Below are 21437 nucleotides of genomic sequence, written 5' to 3'. Positions count from 1 at the left end.
CCAATTTAAATTTTTAGTCGAATTTATTTTAGCAACTCTCAGCCCTGTGAGGCTTTCTTTGTAATAACTTTTGAATGCCATTTTTATTTGGCCCATCTTATCACAATTATGTTTTGCACTTATTCTGTTACTATTTTTATTTCCTGCAATGTAGGCTTATATTTTTTTAAGTACTTGCCATTTATTCTTAGGATTCTCTTATCCTTCTCTATTTCTTCTATTTCATATGCGCCGTTTGAGAATGTTCTCAAAACCTGGAAAGGTCCCTCCCATTTAGGAGACCACTTTCCCATTAATTTATCTTTTCGATCCATAGGAAGGATTACTTTCCACACAAGATCACCTATTAAGAAGGTCTTGGATCTTACTTTCTTGTTGTAAAATCTTTCGACTCTCCTCTTTTGTCTTCTTATTAGGTCTAGCGCGCGCAACCTTTCTTCGTCTAAGTCAACTAGTTCGTCCATCATCATGCTCCAATATGTATCTGATGGGATTTCATGATGCCTTTGCACTCTAACTGACTGCAGATATATTTCGACTGGCAAAACTGCATCATGTCCGTAAGTCAACTTGAATGGGGTCGAATTCGTTGCCTCTTTGGGGGACGTTCGACAAGCCCACAAGGCTTGATCCAAAGTTTTATGCCAATTTCTAGGCTTTTTCCCCACATGCTTCTTAATCAAGTTTATCACTACCTTGTTGGCTGCTTCAACCTGCCCATTTGCTTGAGCGTAGTAAGGTGTCGAAGTAAGGAGCTTAAAACCTGTTTCTTGTGCAAACTTCTGCATGTTTTTACCAGTGAACACAGATCCTTGATCTGTTGTTATTGTCTCAGGTATCCCAAATCTGTAAATTATGTATTTTTGGATAAAGTCTATGACTGCTTCTTGATCCACATTCACCAATGGTATGGCTTCGGTCCATTTTGTGAAATAATCTATCCCAACCAAAATGTACCTTTTCCCTTTTGAGGAAGCTGGTCGAATCTCCCCGATCAAGTCCAACGCCCATCCTCTGAATGGCCAAGGTTTTATAATTGAGTGCAACTCACTTGCAGGGACATGAGGTATGCCTGCATGTACTTGACATTCCTGACAACCTTTTGCGAATTCGACACAATCTTTCAGCATTGTTGGCCAATACATCCCTTGTCGAAATAACAGCCACTTCATTTTGTGACCTGCTTGGTGCGCGCCACACGCTCCACTGTGTACATTTGACAAGGCTATGTAGGCTTCATCCTCACTCAGGCATTTCAACAAAACTCCTTCTGCAGTCTTTTTGAACAATTCATTTCCCAAAAGTACGTAACTCAACGCTCTGTATTTTACCTTTCTTTCTGCTTTCTGATTTGGGTCTTGTAGATAATCTTTGACAGGCTTTCTCCAGTCTGTTATTCCTGAATCGTCTATGTTGAATATCTCGAAGTTTTCTTCGTCACCGTATCCTAATCTTATTGACTCTAGATCCGATGGGGATAACCTGGTGGATACGACTCTTCTTCTGACTTCGATGGCTTCTTCTAACTTTTCCTTCGACACCTTATATCCGGACGCTAGTTGAGCAAGATCATTCGCTTCTTGATTCTCCAACCTGGGGATGTGTCTGAAGACGACATTGTCGAACGCCTTGAGAAGTCTATTGGCTATTACGAAGTACATGATCAAATTTTCTTTCACGCACTTATACTCTTTCGTCAACTGTTTTATTACCAGTTCGGAGTCACCCATTATTTCGACTCTTGTTGCCCCCAATTTCAACAAGATTTCAAGTCCGGCGATCAAAGCTTCGTATTCTGCTTCATTGTTTGAACACAGACTTTCAACTTTGTACTTGAATTTTGTTGGAATTTTTTCAGGAGAAATAATCAACATCCCAACGCCCGTTCCGTTTTTATGACTGGAACCGTCGAAGTACAGTTTCCAAGGTTCCAGTTCGACGTATTCTACGTCTTCGTTTATAGAGTGGTCTGCTATGAAATCAGCGACCACTTGTCCTTTCACTGCTTTTAAAGGCAGATATTTCAAGGAGTATTCTGTCAAAGCTAAAGCCCACTTTCCAATTCGACTATGTAAAATAGATTTAGATAACATATACTTTATTACGTCGAAATGGGAAGAAATATATACATCGACAGGTTTTATATAATGCTTTAGTTTAATACAAGAGAAATATACACACAGGCATAACTTTTCTATAATGCTATATCTAGTTTCGGCATCGTTCAGGACTCTACTGAGATAATAAATGGCCCTTTCGACGCCATTCTCATCTTCTTGACACAACATACTTCCTAATGTTTTGTCTGATGCCGAAATGTACAATCTCATATTTCTTTTTCTGCAAGGAGGCATCAGGATTGGGGGATTAGCCAGGTACTCCTTGATTTTGTCGAAAGCCGCTTGCTGTTCTTGCCCCCATGCGAAGTCTTCTTTCTTTAGTCGAAGTAGAGGAGAGAAAGCTTGTGTTTTCCCACTGAGGTTGGAGATGAATCTTCTGAGGAAGTTGATTTTCCCTAGCAGAGACTGCAACCCCTTTTTGGTTGATGGCGCTTTCGCTTCCATTATGGCCTTGGCTTTATTCTCGTTTATTTCGATCCCCTTCTTATGGACCACAAAGCCTAAGAAATCACCCGCCTGCACACCAAAAGCACATTTAAGTGGGTTCATTTTCAAACCAAACTTCCTCATCCTTTCAAAGGATTGTCGAAGATGATCTATATGATTTTTTCCTGAAACAGACTTAATCACGATGTCGTCAATATACACTTGCATGAAAGTTTCGATGAAATCATGAAAGATGGAATTCATGGCACGTTGGTAAGTCGCTCCAGCGTTCTTCAAACCAAAAGGCATTACTACCCATTCATACGTTCCTATGGCTCCAGGACACCGGAAAGCCGTTTTAGGAACGTCTTCTTCAGCTATAAAAATTTGGTTATAGCCAGAGTATCCGTCTAGCATACTTAAGTACTCATGGCCGGCTGCAGAATCTATGAGCCTTTCTGCCACTGGCATAGGATATTCATCCTTTGGGGTAGCCGAGTTTAAGTCTCGAAAATCAATACATACCCTAAGTTTACCATTTTTCTTAATCACTGGAACAATATTTGCAATCCATTCGACATACCTGGTTGTGCGGATGAACTTGCATCTTAGAAGTCTTTCGACCTCTTCTTTTATCTTCGACAGGATTTCTGGTGCGAAGCGTCTCGGAGTCTGCTTTACTGGCTTCTTCCCTTCCATTATTGGCAACTGCATTTCGACCAGATTTCTATCGAGACCAGGCATTTCGTCATAATCCCATGCGAAGCAATCTTTGAATTCTTTCAGCAACTGGACTATTTCGACCTTGAACTGGGGGTCCATTTTTGCACTTATGTACGTTGGTCTCTGTTCTGCCCCCACTCCTAAGTTTATTTCTTCTAGAGGATCCTGCGCCACCATCTTCTCGTTTGTTGACACTGGATCTTTTTCGAACCCCAGAGGTTCGTCGTCGTAAATGGCGTCAAGCTTTTGATGTTGCCATCCGCCCATCTGGTTGGTGACATGATCTTCCGCAACGTCTTCTTGAGGACATTGTTTGTTGGAGTTCTCTTGGTTGGCTTCGACAGCCATATTTTTTACTTCAGCCTCAAGGGCCTCTTTTAGTTTGTTTTCGGCTATGTAAGCCGTAATCTTTTCGATCGCTGATTGTTCACTCGTCATCGTCAAATTCACTACCCCATCCCGTCGGCGCTATATGAGTGGTTCCCCATATGTAAGTTTCGCCAATCACTTCTTTATCCCACTGGAATCCATGCGTTGGATGCAGGTACATGGAGCAATAGGCATTGTCTGTCGTCTTCAAGTCGAATTCTGTCGGGCTGCAGGGAGGTATATGAGCCAAGTTTTTGTCGAAGCTCTGGCTGTTGACAGTGTTCACTTCGGTCATGAAGTAGCTTTGGTCAGCCTCGATGTTTTCGACGATTCCATCTGGCCTCCATATGGCTATCCGTTGGTGCATCGAAGAGGGTACCGCTCCTACGCCGTGAATCCATTCCCTACCAAGTAGCAGGTTGTAGTTGGCTTTCGAAGCGATGACTATGAACATCGTAGGTCTTGTTATGGTTCCTACAGTTAAGTTCACTTGGATGACTCCCATAGTTGTTCCTATCTTCCCTTCATAATTCGACAGCACCATGTTGTGGGGCTTCGCGTCCGAATCGTCTTTTCCAATCTTCTTCAGCATGTAGTGGGGCATCAAATTCACTGCCGCTCCTCCGTCCACCAGTATCTTGTTCACGCCGACATTTTCCACCTTTCCTTTTATAAACAGAGGTTTCAAATGCGCTTTCATGGAGTCGTCTGGTCTTTCGAAAAAAGCGTTCTGCTCTTCGACGCATCCGTTGTTCATCACATAGTAGCAGACGGGCTTGTGTGCCATTGTTTCTTCCTCCATTTCGTCTCCTTCATCCTCAATTTCCATGACTCTATCGTAGTCTCTAGGGAGAACAGAAACAACGTTGCAAATCACGTTGAAGGATGCCTCTGAGTCAGAGTTAAAACTGTCGGTTACTTCATCATCTTCCTGCATCTTCTCTTTCGACGCCACTGATTCGACAACTCTGCTAGGATTGATCTGGAGGGGAATTTCTTTCCTGCTCCTTGTCTGACGATTGTTGCTAGATTCTGCTTCGTTTGGACCATTCCTGTTCCTTTTCGCCATCTCCATTTCTGCCCTCTTTTGCCTTTGGAACCTCCTCCATTGTGACCTGGACATGGGATTTTTGCCTTTGTAATTCTCTGATGGGTATGGTCGTGGCTTGTGTTTTTCCATTTCCTTCTTGCCCTCCATCGACGCACCTCTCTGAACCTCGAACTTTCCCCATTTCTTTTGGCCCTGGGCGTCCCTAATGGGTTGAACCCATTTGTCGTCTGTGGTTTTGTCAGATGGTTTATAGGTGTTCTGGCGTCTCTCTCCGTGCCTCCATTGGTGGTGATTACTTCTCCTTGGGTCGTATCTCACTGTTCCCCAACTTTCTTTCCTTTTGGTCTTATCCACCGCTTCCAGGTTGGTTGCTGCCTTCCTGTCGAAGACTGCGCTGCAGCGTGGGCACAACATTACTTCGGTTTTCATCCTTTGGCATCTCTTGATGAATTCCATTAAGTTTTCCTCCTCTCTAGGGTACGCCAACCTTTGGTATTCTTTCTGACGGCGATTTTCGCCCTCTTCGACCTGGTCCTTCTGAGACATTTCTACCATATTTACCCCAACGTTTCGTTCGTCGGCGATGCTCAATTCGTTCATCTTCCTAATGAGCCTCTCTTCTTCGCCTTCGACGTCTTTTGGTGTCTGGTCGAACTCTTTCTCTGGGCAGCAGCACCAAGATATGGTCCTGGGACCATGTTTGCAACAGCTTTTGTTCCAATTCCTTCTGGGGTCTTCCATTGTCCTACGCAGAATCCCACTGATCACGGGCTTCGAAGGACCGTCAGCGGCTTCCGCTTTGATTTTTGTGACTTCTTTACTGAAAGGCCCCATAGTGTTGACACAGTTGGCGATATCACCATCCTTCGTTTCGTCAGAACCAAGGCCTTCAGCTGCCTTGTTTTCGATCGTAAGGTCTTCAGTGACCTTTTCCTTCATATTAGGGGAATGCTCAATTGCGTCGACTATTTCCTCATTGTCTTCTGAAGAAGCCTCCCCCCAACCACTTGGTTGGATTGTGTTGATGTCGATCTGAGAACTTGCCGGCGCGTTGTACTTCACAAGATAATCATATTTTCCACTTGGCTGTCCCAAGCGGTCCCAATTCTCCTCTTGTCGAAACTCCACGTTCTCGACAGCATTGTCACCGTCCTTCTTGTCGAAACCTTCAGTAGTTTCTATTCTTTTCTGGCTTGCGAGATCATCAGTAATCTCGACCATGTTGACATTCGCGTCGAAGCTTCCAGGGGCTTCCACCATTTCCGAATTGCCATCAGGAGCAACTTTGGCCTCCACCATATTTATGACGGATGGTTCAGCGTAGTGGGCTTCGACTGCTTGCATAGGATTCGAGTCGATCTTCATTTGTTGTTTTGGTTTATCACCGAACTTGAGCCTTCCGTCACGGATAGCATTCTGCACAAGATCCCTGAAAAGGAAACAACGAGACGTCTTATGGCCCAGAAAATTATGGTACTTACAAAACCCTCTCTTTTTCTGTTGTTCCACAGGCGGTTCTTTAGCGCCTGGTGGTTTTATTAATTGACCATCTTTAACCAACAGATCGAAGATTTCGTCACATTTAGTAATGTCGAACGTATAAGTCCTTTTGGGGAACTTATCGTTGGCTTCGACTGGGTTTCCGTTCGACGGCGTTAGTACTTTACACGAATAAGGCGGGCCTTGTTTTAGTTCGGCTAGGTCGATTTCTTGTTCGTCGAAGCTACTTGGTCCGTCTTCGTCGAACTCATCATCTTGGCGAACCCCTACGTAGGCTACCCTCTCTTTTTTATTCTTATTTGCCCTGAATTTTTCGTCCCTTAATCTTTCGACCTGTCTCACTCTATCCGCTAATTGTGCCATATCCCTCAGGTATTGGGTATCTAGTTTCTTCCTTATGGAATAATCTAGTCCCCCTGCGGCCATTTCGACCAACTCATGTTCTGGCACTGGGGTGAAACATCTAGCCTTTAGCAACCTGAACCTATTTAAATAATCATCTATTGGTTCGGAGTGTTTTCTCTTGACACTGGCCAATTCTTTCAGGCTTATTTTCGTTTGTCCCATGTAGAATTGTTCATGGAACAGCCTTTCTAATTGGGTCCACGTGTATACTGAGTTTGCAGGCAAAGATGTAAACCAAGTAAACGCATTTTTTGTTAAGGAACTAGGGAAATATTTTATTTTCAAATTTTCGTTACGGGCTATCTCCCCTGCCTCGATCAGATAACGTGCCACATGTTCTATAGTGGACTCACTAGTGTCCCCTGAAAACTTTGTGAACTTAGGGACTTTCCACCTTGGTGGCAGTTCTTCTTGCAGAATGTACTCTGATAGTGGGGATGCGTAACTAGGCCTTTGTAAACCCATGTTCATCCCGTTTTGTGCCATTATCGTTTCGACCATGGCTGCCAAGTTGTTTTCGACAGGCGGATTATTATACCGTATCCGTTGTTGCAATACAGCATCCGCGTCCTGGCCTCTCTGGATTATTATCCTTCTAGGCTCTTGTGGAATGGGGATTTCGACACGAGGCTGTTCGACTACATCCTCTTGGTTTCTGACGTTCGTTTGAGGGTTGTCTAACGGTATCTGGTTTATCGTAGGCTCTTCCTGGACCGCTACCGCTGGGTTATGAACCACTTGCTCTCTGTGTCGAGTTTGAGGGACTCCAAAGAAATCAGCAATGCGCGTCATTTGCGCTGCCAATACTTGGTTTGTTTGAGTGGTGTTCTGTATCAGTGGATTAAACACCGCTCCCATTTGTTGCGTCAACATTTGGACCATATCGTGATTACTCTCGTCCATCTGCTGTCTAATCACTTGCGCCGAATTATTCGTTATTGGCGGCACGTAAAGTGGTTGTTGATTCAATCTACCCATGTTTCCGCCATATCCTGACCCTTGTAAGGGTGAAGACACGTTGGCCATCGAATCCGAATATATTAACGGGGAATTATGTAAACTTGCCATCACCGAAGTTGGCATTCCGAAAGGCTGTTCCCTACCAGGCGGAGGCAAGGTGAAATTCGTTACGAAAGGCCTAGAAGTGTTTCCCACAGGGGGGGGTGTCCCAATGGGCATTTGTTGTGCCCTGAAGGACGAACTAGGCGCGTTTTGCGACATCGACACCGCTGGTATCGACCCTGCTGAGGAAGGTACAGCCTCTGACACAGGGACCGATCCTATATTGCCTTCTGTCGAAGGGACAGGGTTAGATACTGGGATGGATTCGTTGGGATTATTTGGCTGGTTCGCCATTTTCCTTACTCTTGTTCTTTTAGGTATTTCTACTTCGGACACGGCTAATTTACCGCTTCTCAGTCTCATACAATGAAGAACAAATTTTGATTAGTGATTATCTAAATTTCTAGATTTCTGCACTGTCCCACTGGGCGTGCCAATTTGTTCGCTGTGAAATTTGGCGAACAACCTCTGGTTTACCAAAACGTGTAGAATTGGGTTACTTGCAGGATCAACCACACAAATCCTAGGACATGTGCAAATCTAGATGGCATCGAAGATGTCTAAAATCACTTTCATATCTTTTATTTCTGTTCTCCAAGTGTTTTACGTCGAAATGTGTTGATTTAGAATGTTAAGTAGATGTAAATTTAACAAGATAAAGTAAATGGCAGAAATTAACTGATGAAATGTAAAATGTCGAAAAGGATAAAGTGCAGAAAGATAAATGACTGGAAGGCATAAAAGAGATTTGTAAAGACTTAAACTTTATAAAATAAACTTTGAAGGGATTGGTGTTTGTTTACACATACATTTTCCAAATATGACTCTTTTCTCTCACACGGGTACTTTGAGTGTTTTCAGGAATTTTGTATATAGTAATTCTTCACACCCTTTTTAGATAATAACTACCCTATATATACACAAATAACATAACTGTCATTAACGACTAAATCCTAAAACTATGACACATGGCTCGCCTCCTTTCGCCAGATGCTTCCACGCGTCTTCTGCCAAACGTCACAACCTTTTAAATTCAAATTTACTTTTAAGTCGAAGTGACGTCTTCCTTCAGGATTTTGTCGAATTATCAACATACTGCAATGTCTTCCGTGTCTTGTCGAAAGTGCTTTCCCTAGGTGCAAACATCTTTGTCGAAATGACGAAACCTCCTTCTGGTCGAAGTGTCGAACCATACTAATCAAATCGTTTTAACCCATGTCATCATTTGTCGAAAACATCATTTCTTACACCAAATCTCATGGCGTCGAAAACGCACGTATACACCGGGATGCCCTTTTTTGCCTGGACTCTTTTATTCTTTTCGTCCAGCGGGTCTCTTATACGAAGTATTTTTTAACTGTGTCTGCATTCACAGGGGATGGAAAATCCTCACCATCCGCGGTCGTCAACAACAAGGCTCTGCCAGAGAAGACCTTCTTGACCACGAATGGACCTTCACGTTTGGGTGTCCACTTGCCCCAGCGATCGTTCTGAGGAGGAAGGATCCTTTTCAACACCACGTCTCCCACACGATACCCACGGGGTCGCACCTTTCGGTCAAAAGCCCGCTTATTCCGCGGCTGGTACAACTGCCCATGACAAATGGTTGCCAGCCTCTTTTCTCAATTAGGCTCAACTCTTCATACCGAGTCCCTACCCATTCGTCTCTTTCAATTTTACATCCATCAGGACTCTCAATGACGGAATCTGGACCTCGACTGGTAGCACGGCTTCCATCCTATACGCAGCGAGAAAGGCGTTGCCCCAGTTGATGCACCGAGGTTCGATACCCAGGATACAAGCTTTGTACTGGCCACATTGTTGGTGCATTCACACATTAGCCGGGCAACACAAGGAATGTGGGGTCCCTTCGGCGTAACCAAAACAGCACCAACTCATTCACATTATGTTAACGACCCCATCAAACATCAGAATCCGTTCGGATTCAGGGTCAGGCCCCTCCTCCGGGATCGGTTCCTCACAATCTTTTGATTTGAGAACCATGATGTCCTCATCAGGGAACTCAAACTTCATCGGTTGATAATCCTCAATGGGTTGTTGGGTGAGGTAATCAGACAATACACTCCCCTTTATTGCTTTCTGAGAGGTGTACTGAATATCGTATTCAGTTAAAATCATTTGCCATCTCGCAACCCGTCCGGTCAATGCTGGCTTCTCAAATATATACTTGATTGGATCCATCTTGGAAATCAACAAAGTGGTATGAACCAGCATATACTGTCTTAGTCGGCGAGCAACCTATGCCAAAGCACAACAAGTTTTCTCGAGTAGTGAATATCTTGTTTCACAGTCGGTAAACTTTTTGCTAAGGTAGAAATTTGCATGCTCTTTTCGACCAGACTCGTCATGTTGCCCCAATACACACCCCATAGACCCCTCGAGGACCGTCAAGTACAGAATTAACGGTCGTCCCTCCATAGGAGGCATCAGAATCGGAGTCTCCTACAAATATTCTTTTATTTTTTTCAAATGCCGATTGGAAATCATTATTCCACCTGACCGTTTGATCTTTTCTCAACAACTTGGATATGGGTTCACACGTGGCTGTTAGATGAGATATGAACCATGAAATGTAGTTCGATCTACCTAAGAAACCACGAACCTCTTTTTTTGTTCTCGGTTCAGGCATTTCTCGTATTGCTTTTTTTTTAGCAGGATCAACCTCGATTCCTCTTTCGCTCACAATAACCCCAGCAACTTACCGGATCGCACTCCGAAAGTGCCCTTATTCGGATTCAACCTCAGTCTGCATTGCCTCAGGCCAGATCTGCCAAATGCCCCTCTTCTGTTTGGGACTTTGCTATCATGTCATCAACATAGCGTTCGATTTCGTGATGAATCATATCATGAAACAAAGTCACCATATCCCTTTGGCACGTGGCACCGGCGTTCTTGAGACCAAATGGCATTGCCTTATGACAAAAAGTGCCCCACGGTGTGATGAACGTTGTTTTCTCCATATCATCTGGCGACATTTCAATCTGATTATAGCCAGAGAAACCATCCATGAAGGAAAACACCGAGAATTGAGTTGTATTATCCACCAATACATCGACGTGATGTAATGGGAAACCATCCTTCGGGCCAGCTCTGTTCAAATCACGGTAGTCCACACACCTTCTCACCTTTCCATCTTTCTTTGGCACCGCAACTTCTGCTTCACTGGAGGACAATCTTCTCTCAATGGTAGCTTTGCGCACAACAATATCGGTATTCGACCCTGGCATATCTTGATAAGACCAGGCGAAGATATCAATATACTCTTTCAACAGGGCTACCATTCTGCTTTTGACATTTTCCTCTAAAGCAACCCCAACTTTCACTTCCTTTCTGACCTCCTCGGTGCCCGAACTGACAATCTCAACTCGTTCCTCGTGCGGTTGAATCACCTTCTCCTCTTGTTTTAACAACGTGGCTAATTCCTTCGGCAGTTCACAATCTTCTTCGCCTTCTTCTTCGGCATGATAGATCGGATTGTCGAAGTCATACAGAGGTGTAACCGAATTGTTATCAATGAGATCTGGAGAATACAAAAGTCGGAACGAAGCCAATCAAAAGGAAAGAAAAATGAAAATAAACATTGCCATTTTTTATTATTTTTAAACTGTAAAAATAAATGAAAAACAGGGAACACCGCTTTTAATACAAAAAACATCCATTTATTAATGATGCAAAAATGTTGCAAAATGAAACACATGATGTGGCCCTTACAATGGACCATTACGTTTCGGGCAAAACGTATGGCTTTCATGCAAACAGAATTGAAAAACAGAAATATTACTCTTCACGCAGAGTGACAGTGATGATCTTTTAGGCCTTCCAGTTCTGGATCTCCATCCCTGGTACGCACGATTTTATCCAACGATCGAGCTCGTAGTCACTGTCAATCTCTTCACCCTTCGCACAGGCGTGATCTGGATCCAGCATTCCAGCACTGGTGAACGTGAACGGTTGACGATGTCCTTTGCTCTGTCCAGACGAGCCTTGGCCCGGCTGATAGCCAACCCCAAACTTATCTGCTTTCACCGCAATGTCTATCATTTTTCCCCAGCCTTGGGCCTCTCCATTTCTCACCATCTCCATGGCCTTTTTGTAAGAAGACATAGACGGCTTCTTCTCTTTTTTAGCAAAAATGGCATTCTCCACCTTGACGGTTTCAAATGCCTGACATGATGTTTCACATATTTCACAGTCCATTTCCTCATATTTGAATGATGACACTGGGATGACAAAAATACCCTCCTCTCCCCAATCAACTTTTTCAAATCGGAGACATCCGCCATCCATCATTCTCTGAATCGTCTCCCTCAACGTTACACACCCATTCGTACTGACACTGCAAGCAGCACAACAATTATCACAACCAGGGAAACTCCGCTCTTCATCAGATGTCTCTTGATCACAGACATTGGAGTCCTCAACTGATCCACATCTGTCACCTCTATTTTCCTCCTATCCTCTGGCATTACATTCACCCCCATAGGACCATGCATCGGCATGGGGTTAGCATCAACATTCGGCGTCGGTGCAAAATTGATGGCTTTAGAATCCACCAAATCTTGAACGACATGCTTAAAAGCTCTACAACCCTCAATGCTATGCCCGGGTGCACCAGAGTGGAACTCACACTTGGCGTTTTCATCGTAATTTGCAGGCCTTGGACCTAGTCCTACCGGAGCCAACGTCCTTGGCTGAACTAACCCAAGATCCTTCAACCTCTTAAACAGAAGGGTATAAGTCATGAGTGGCCTATCAAACTGACGATTTGTCGTCCCTTTTCTCACTTGGCACTCAGCTCTCTGTGCTCTATGTTGAGGTGGCTGCTATTGCTGTTGTACAGATTGATTACCAGCAGGAATAGTCACTGTAGCAGTATACGGGTGGTAACGATCCTTACCGTGTCCCCTTCGGGCATGCACATCACTCGATTCACCCTCCTTCTTGTGCTGACTATTGCCAGAGGGCTTCTTTACTCCAGCCGACGGAGCATTTCCTTGTACTTTCCCCATTCTCAGCCAGTTTTCAATCCTCTCCAACCTCTCGGTGATTGCCTTCTGTCCCGAGGCGAACACTTGCATGACGACGATCAATTCATTCACCTTCTCTTTTAATTCGAGAATGTCAGCATTGGGTGGATCCATCAGCTTGGATTTGTTGCGCTTGGTAGGGTGTCTGTGCGGACAAGCTATGTGCAAAGGGATGATTCTGCGTACGCGAGCAGTGATTCCTAGATCAACCAAACAGGTTAGATACTGACACCTGCAAAACAAAAGACAGGTTAATATGACTCATGCATGAATGCAATGTCTATCCGTATGAGGAACACTCTGTCTTTTGATTCTGGCTTCATCGAGACGAGTAATAATTTGACAATAGCATTCTGACATCAAGATGTCTCTCAACCGGAATCTCAATTGAGAATGTACCCTAAGTATGGATAGACATGAGTTAGATGTGGATGAATGAAAAATGGGAATGATGCAGATGCATGAATGCAAGTCACTGTGCCATCCTCCAAGTCATCTGAAGACCAACTGTACAGAAGTTCTGGTCTCTGAACTGATCACAGCCATCTGAGGGACCAAGTCACCATAAATCCAACTCATGAGGTTCCGAAAGAAACGGAACCGGAGGATATACCACCATCATCACAGGACAATCTCTGGACAGATAGCCATAAGATCCTCCGAACAGGTACCTTCAAACTCAACCCGGGAATCCGAAATAAACGGAACCCGCTGAATAAATACCACGGACAACACTCTGGCGTGCCAGAAATAAATCCATAAATCCAACTGAACCATAGTCACCATCAGTACCTGCAAATGATTCACTCCCGCCCCACTCACGGGTGTCATCTAGGACAGGGTAAGGTCAAGAGAAACGCAGGATAAACGATCCTTTCAGGAATATCATCATATGCACACCAGACGTATGCAACGATAATACCCCATCAGAATCTGAACTGCTCGTGATGTCATGTGCCGCTAAGTGGCGCCATACCACCCGCTTCCCATGAATCACTCTATTCCTAGGTGTCCTAAAGTCCACTCATAGCCTGTGTATTGGGCCTTTTACCTCTTGTGACTCCCACCCAATAGAGAAACAGATACACAGCCAGCACAATGATAATATGATGCATGCAAACATATATGCAAATATATACAATCACAGTATAATAATCATAAGTGCCATAAATAAAACAGTAAGAGCAACCAAAACTATCCTAAAGAGCGCTAGGATTGACTCGCTTAGGAAAGATCCCCAGCAGAGTCGCCAATTGTCGCAACGCGAAAAACAACCGGCGGGAAAAGACACAGAGCCGCCACCGTGCGTTATTTATCCCAAAGGAGGGAAAGGAAACACTCGAAGTAAACCTGAAAAAGGGAAAGGAATGGTCTTACGATCAGAGATTGCTAGGTACGGGAGTCGGTTACGCAAGGGGAAGGTATTAGCACCCCTCACGTCCATCGTACTCGACGGGATCCACGCTCAAAAGAATAGAATAAGGTTGCTAATAAACTGCTCAAAAACTACACACACTGGAATAAGACACAGAGGGAAAGAAGACGGAGAAAGCGGACTCGGCAGGATGTCGCATCCTGGGCCTACGTAGTTTGTCAGAAACAAACATCAGAGTCGACGTAGTTCGGGGAAATGGGAAACGTGCTCGCTAGGACATCGCATCTTATGCATACGTATCTTCTCTAACCAGAGAAAGAATCAGAGCACTCGTAGCTCGGCTAACGCACGCCGAAACAAAACGCTGAAAAGAGACGCTGAGACGTCAAAAGAAACACACAACAGGAAATAGAATGCCAATCAATGGACTTACATCCAACTCCTAACAACAAACATAACCAGGAAACCGAATGCCAATAGAGGGACTTACATCAGACTCCGAACAAACAAACGCAAACAGGAAACAGAATGCCAATAAATGGACTTACATCCAACTCCTAACAAACAAACACAAAAAGAAGAAGGGTCTCGATTGCAACTAGGGCAAGAGAAAAGGAAGGTCTCAATCGCAACGAGGGCGGGAGAAAAGAATCGCACCGAGGGCGAAAACCAGCAAGGATTAAAGTTAGTCGTCAGTCAAACTCGACAAGACATCGCATCTCGTGCCTACGTATCTCATCTGGACATGAGAATCAAAGTTGTCGTAGTTCGGCTAAACTATTTCTGTTTGTTTTGTGTTTTTTGGGTGAACAACGTTACTACGCAATCTACCGGATGCTCGACCTTTGGAGACTTACTCGCCTGTAGTAGAAGGAGTCAACGTGTCCTTAAGAGAAGATAAAGTTTGTTTGTGTTTTAGGAATGCTCACGCAAGAAAGGAAGTCCTAGACGAAGGAACTGTGCTACCTTAATTGACATGCAAACGAGAGACTATACGAAGTCTAGCAATCCTATGGGAATACAATCAGCAAAACCTGGAAACAGAATGCCAATCAATGGACTTACATCCAACTCCACACCACAAATAGGAAACAGAAAGCCAATCAATGGACTTACATCTAACTCCTCAAAACAAAGAAAGGGTGTATAAACACACACACAAAAAACAAAAGGGTGCAAAAAGAAAGAGTGAAAGGATGGTGAACACACACCAAACAAAACAAAAAGGTTACCCGGAGAGATCTCGCTCAATCTCCTGCCTACGTATCTCATCTGGTATGAGAATCAGGGCGACGTAGTTCCCCTTAACAGGGAAGAAACTCTCTCCTAACCAGAGACTAGGGAGATAACAAACTAATAGGGAGACTACGACTCGAGCCTAGAAGTTGTCATGCAAACAATCCCTAAGTTGAGGTCTCTAATCAGAACTTAACTCACACAGGAAGCAAGTCAATTCAAACAGCAAATAAACATGCCAAAGGTAAACACACAAGCAATCATCACACTCTATATGCAAACAAGAAGGCTCATACAACATGGTTGGGCTTTAGTCAAGGGGTCATATCAACCTCGACAAACAAGCCAAAACTGTAGGGGTACGCCGAAGCTCTTAACCACTAACATTGAGAGTTAGGGTGAAGCTGATGAAAGGTAATGAGGATCAGACCTCATAGCTCTTAACCCTGACCTGGGTGAGCTTGAATCAAAGAATGCTTGGGGATCCAGAATGAGGGACCCTATTCCACATGACTGACTCTATACACAAAGATCTTGGGTTATGTTCAAGAGCATCAGCACGTAGTGCGAGCATAATGAACGACTCAACGATTAATAGGGGATTGATTGCAAATCCCTTCTATCTGTCAATTGCCTCTTCACTTAGGAGGACTTAACAAGTAACATGCCTCGACAAGGAGGTCTTTGGCACAAAAGTAAACAAGCACAAACATTGCCTCTTAAGGAGGACTTCAGCCAAATGCCTGCCAAAAGAAACGAAAGGGCTTCCAGACTACATGGAGTTAGAGGATGATTACCTAGGTGGTATATCAACCACAAGCAAAGCAAAGCTCAAGCAAGAGCTAAAAGCGACTAATGTACCTGTACAAAAGTCAAAAAGTCAATATCATATTCAGAAAACCAAAACAGACAATCAACAGTGGTGCCTATTCATCATCTACACAAGGCAAGTCAAAGTGTAAGCAACTCAAGTGAGTTCATCACCATTGGACCTACAACACAACAAAGGTTAGTGGACAAAGTAGTTTGCATATCAAGTAATGAGATCACATCAACCACTAGAGCTAATTTCTTGAACCTGAAATACAAAGCTCAAAAGGTGAGTGCAAACCACTAGTGCAAAGACTAGGGTCAAAGGCAAAGCAAAAAGTCAAAACAGAAGTTGATATTCCACATGAAGCACATTCAATCAAATAAGAACATGTCATAAAAAGGATCAAACTCAAATCAAAAGGCAAGGCCATACCATGAGCAAGATAAGGCAAAGAGAAAACAAGGTGCACACAATGGACAATCCAAGAGTAGAAAATCCATATTAAAACAGAAATGAATCTAATGATCATGAAATTTTTTATGTAAGCTCAACATGTTAAACACAAGTATCATGCAAAAAATTAGGTCCAGAAGATATCACATGACCTAGGAATGAAAATGAACAAATGCATCATCCAAATGTGTGACACAAATTGTCACACCATGTATCCATGTGTTCAAAACAGTGATGGAATGTGCTAAAAATGCCAAACAAAAGCTCAAAAATCATGTAACATGTTATGAATGAGCATGTCAAATTTCAAAGCAATTGGATCAAATATGAGCATTTCACAAAACAATTGGCACAACATGTCACATTTTGCACCATGTTCAAACACACAAACACATTTACAAACTAGCCACAATAAAATCAGGCAAATGACATCAAAAAAATAATAGACATCACAACAATCATGTAAAAAAAATTGCATTCAATTTGGACAAGTTTTATATTTTTTATGAATTTTGGAATTTAATGAACAAAAATGAAATAATATTGAAAAAAACATGTGGAAATGAAATGAAAAGAAAATTGGAAATAGCATCATGAAGTATTGAACCCAGGTCTCTATGGTTATAGGCGCTTCAGCATGAAAATTAAATTGGAAAGTGATACGCGCTGGGATCGAACCCTGGACTATGTGGTCAAATGAGCGCTAATTGAAAATCAACTGGATTTTGAAAAAAGCAAACGTTGAGGATCGAACCAAGGCGTTGATGGTTGCAAGCGCGTTTTAAGCCAAAACGCGGCGTTCCATATAGAAAATAAATTGAGAAAACAACCGCCCGGCCAGATTCGAACTGAGGACACACATGTTATTACGCGCTACAGTCCAAAACCCTAGCAACGAACCAGATGACCGGAACAGTGCTTCCGGTCATCTTCTCCGGCCAATTCACGGCGAGCCTCATCAAATCTTTTTCCAGAATCATGCATACTATATATGGATCGAAAGATCTCGTCACGTAGAGCACGAATCCAACATTATCTAAACCTAAATCTCCATGAATAAGGCAAATCGAAGCAAAACATTTCTCATACCAAAACTTCAACTCATCGTATCTCTCTCAAAACTCAACCAAAACGAAATCTAAAGGCATCAGCATCTTCAGCATTAAAAGCTCTACAACATTATGGCAATAAAATGAAGAATAATGAGGTTCAACTTCCAACCTTTTTGGAGAACAGTGCGATGATTTCGTGGATTCAAGCCTTCTCCGGCTCCAGATCTCCTCTATCAACCTTGTGGTGAAGCTTTATGGAAGGAATAGCAATTGAAACTACCTAAATGAAGCTCAAATTCAAAAAACCTTCTTCATGTTCATGCATTCGTGGAGCTCGATTCTGCACCAATTTCTTCAAACCAGAGATCAATTCCTACTCAATGAGGCATTCTGAACACGATTATGCAATAATATTGATGTGTTGTGTGAAGAATTTTCAAATTTGGAATGAGAGAAAAAAATGGAGGGAATCTTGATTTTGAGATCTAGAATGTGTAATCTGATCCAATTCTGTTATGATTAGCCTTATATATTCTTCCTTAATCATGTTGAAATTAAGTTTAAGCATGGCTAATGAAAAATAAATGAAATATGGGGTGTATGACCAAAAATGCAAAATGTGTGGTGCATAGAGATTTTACACGTGAACAGTGCACATGCATGGGTCAAAGTCACTTAAAATCATCCAAAGATCACAATGGCAATGGTATTTTTCATGTATGATCAATAGAATTTGAATTCTCCATTTTCCCTCCAAAATGTTCATGCATGGACAAATGATCATGTGAGCTAATTTCATGCAATGCAATGGTAGATTTGGAAAATATTAGTCACAAGAAGCAATTTGCAAAAAGAGTGGCTCAATTTGGAGTTTTGGATCAAAAGTTATGGCACTTTGAAGTTCCAAGTACACTTTGCAATCATTGGATCATAACTCCTCAACCATTCATCAGATGCTCATGATCTTGGACTTTTTGGAAATGGGAGAAAAAGATTTTCAACGTTCTTGTTGACCAAAATTTCATTTGAAGCTTCTTTGATGTTGGAAAGTCAAGTTGAATGTGGTCCAAAAACTTGCCATTTTTGGAAACTTGAAATTACAGGTCACTTTCCATTTTTGGAAACTTTTGATTTGACTTCAAAATCTTCAAGGTAGATGTTTGAAATGATGAATAAGCCTCTTTTGGACATGAATGAAGTGTATCAAACCATTTCTCCACCTCATAGCCCTCAGTTGACTGCACAGTTGACTTGTATGGGCCTCAGATGACCTGGAAGTGCATTGATGAATCTGGACCTCTGCCACTTGGTAAAGTTGCTTCAAAATGAACCTTGGCTCATATAAGCTCTTCAGAATAATCATGTGGCCTTCATCTCAAGGAAATACTTGCTCTTTTATACTGATGAATTCTCTTGATGTCAATCTTGACTGATAAGATACAATGCAATATGAAATGATCAATGACCAAAAAAATGAAATGAATGCATGAATGGGGAGGTGCAAATTTGAGGTACTACAGTAAGCCACAAGTATCACATACCATTGACAATTTAAACTTAATCATGCAAACTAGGCTAGAACATATATTTTTTAATCATTTTCAATTAATCAAGAATTAAACCATATCAAATTAATTATAACTAAATCAATTAATCAAGCATTAATCTACTTAATTTTTTCTAACTAACTAATCATGTAAAAACTAATCAAAATAAATTCCATGTCAATTCATGAACAAATATTAAAAGGAATTATCAAGCAAAATCAAATATAAAAAAAGAAATTAAAAAAACAAAAGACAAAGTCAAACAGAGTGGAATATTTATTATTATTTTTCCAATATGATACTCATATTTATTAGCTTTTACTTTATTCAACCACTCTTTTAACTATAATTAATAGAGATATTTTAACAAATGATATTAGTTTTATTATCAAAATCAACTAAATTAATCATCTTCTTAAAATAGTGAATTGTTAAAATTATACGTTTTTTATGAGACGGAATGGCCTAAAAGGGTCAAACCAACAAGGTTGAAAGCTGAAGAAAAAGAGGTGAGTGGAAGGTGACTCAGCAGTCACGTGTGCAAATGGATTTAGTGAGTCAAACATTTAAAACACGTGGTTCACGTGTTAAAAAAAGAAATCAGAAACAAAATCAAACGCGTTCTTATCTTCCTGACTTCGTTCCTCCTTCGCCGCGCCGGATATCGACTCTGGCGGCGGAGGTACCTCCATGACCATAACCAAACACATCATCTAAATTAGTTACACACCCTGAGTCCAAAAATCAACTTGTCTGTGCCTAATTCTCCCTGAGATGCTCGAATCAAAACAAAAGATGGAAGAACCCTAGGCACTCCAACAGAAATTAAATCGTGGTCGCTCGGAGTCAAAGCCCTAGAGGTTAGGCCTTTGACTCCCCTAACCTAATGCTACACACCGGTAACTTTTACATATTGAAATGGTAAAGACTAAGATGAAGACTCACTGGAGAAACGCCAGAGTCAGGTATGCAATCTTATTTCTCTTGAAACTCCTTCCTCTTTTTCGTTCTTCTCTTCTACTTATTCTCGATACTTCTTAGTTGTCATTGTTGCATGAACACGAGAGAGAGAATCATGAGTGAATCGTGAAGCTTGCAAACTCTGAGATTTGGGGATTTGATCGTAACTGTGTGAGAGTGATGATGAAAATCTAACTATTTTTTGAAGAATTAATCGTGTGAATTTTGAAGAATGAAAATGTGAATCGAAAGAATGAAATCATGAATTGAAAGAATGAAATTATGAATTGAAAGAATGAAATCGTGAATTGAAAGAATGAAATCGTGAAGTCTCTTAAAGTTACGGTGAAGCTTATTTATAGGTGTTTGATATGTTGAATCCGTTAGGTCCGTTAATTTCACCTTGTGAAAAGTTGTTACACGTGAGTTAACTATTAGTTAACTGTTAGAAATTGTTAGATTGTTAGTTAGAAGAGTGAAGTTAGTTGTTAGTTATGAATTGAAGTTAAAGTGGAGTTAATCTATTAGTTGAAGAGTGAAATGAATTAGTTGGTTCTGTTAGAAAACTCGTGTAAGCTGAAATTGTTTTGTTACCTCTATTCTGGAATTTTTGAGATGAAAATTAGCTTGTTCAGTTGTGAAAAAATGTAGACTGGAATGAATTTGCATGTGAATCATATTGGTTACATTTTTGCTATATTATGAAAATGCAGGAAGTATATTACTGAGTTTTTCTGTGCTATGTATTATGCAGATGGACTGAGTTATGGAATTTCTTAATTGAACAACTTGTAATTTTTGAAATTGATTTGTTTGGTGATTTGTACATGGAATTTGAATGGTTTATGACATTTGGATTGTGGAATTAGATCTTGTATGAAAAATGATCATGGTTTATGTATTGCATATGTTAAGTCATTTGGTCACGGTGAATGGAGTGAACATGGTTTAAGTATTTCATTTGGAAATGGACACGTATCATAAATTGAATTTTGAAATGGACATGTAACATGTGCTGGTTAAGATGATGTGAAAATGATCCTGGATTATGGTTTGAATTGAAAAAGAACATGGTTGGAGAATGACTTGGAAATGGACATGTAACATGGTTTATGTGATTTGAAATGGACAATGCCTTGAGGTTTTTGGATTTCCTAGTGTAGATGGTGGATAACAAAAGAACAATAACATTAGGGACGATAACATGATAAGTTGACTTTGGTCAACTAATTGACCAAAAAGTCAAAAATTGACAAAAAGTCAACTTATGAAAAAAAAGGATATAATCTTCCTCAA

General features: G+C 41.7%; 1 long non-coding RNA gene across 1 annotated transcript; it reads left to right on the top strand.

Moving 5' to 3' along the window:
• The first annotated feature begins 19702 nt into the window (after window positions 1-19702).
• LOC127075286 (uncharacterized) lies at window positions 19703-21059 on the top strand. The gene is made up of 2 exons (XR_007786345.1): window positions 19703-20146; window positions 20896-21059. It is a non-coding gene; the product is annotated as an uncharacterized LOC127075286 (long non-coding RNA).
• Window positions 21060-21437: the final 378 nt, after the last annotated feature.

This window comes from Lathyrus oleraceus, chromosome 4 (assembly GCF_024323335.1).
Source record: "Lathyrus oleraceus cultivar Zhongwan6 chromosome 4, CAAS_Psat_ZW6_1.0, whole genome shotgun sequence".
Lineage (NCBI taxonomy): Eukaryota > Viridiplantae > Streptophyta > Magnoliopsida > Fabales > Fabaceae > Lathyrus > Lathyrus oleraceus.
Note: the sequence above shows the minus strand (reverse complement) of the source record. Positions and strands in the feature narration are given on the sequence as shown.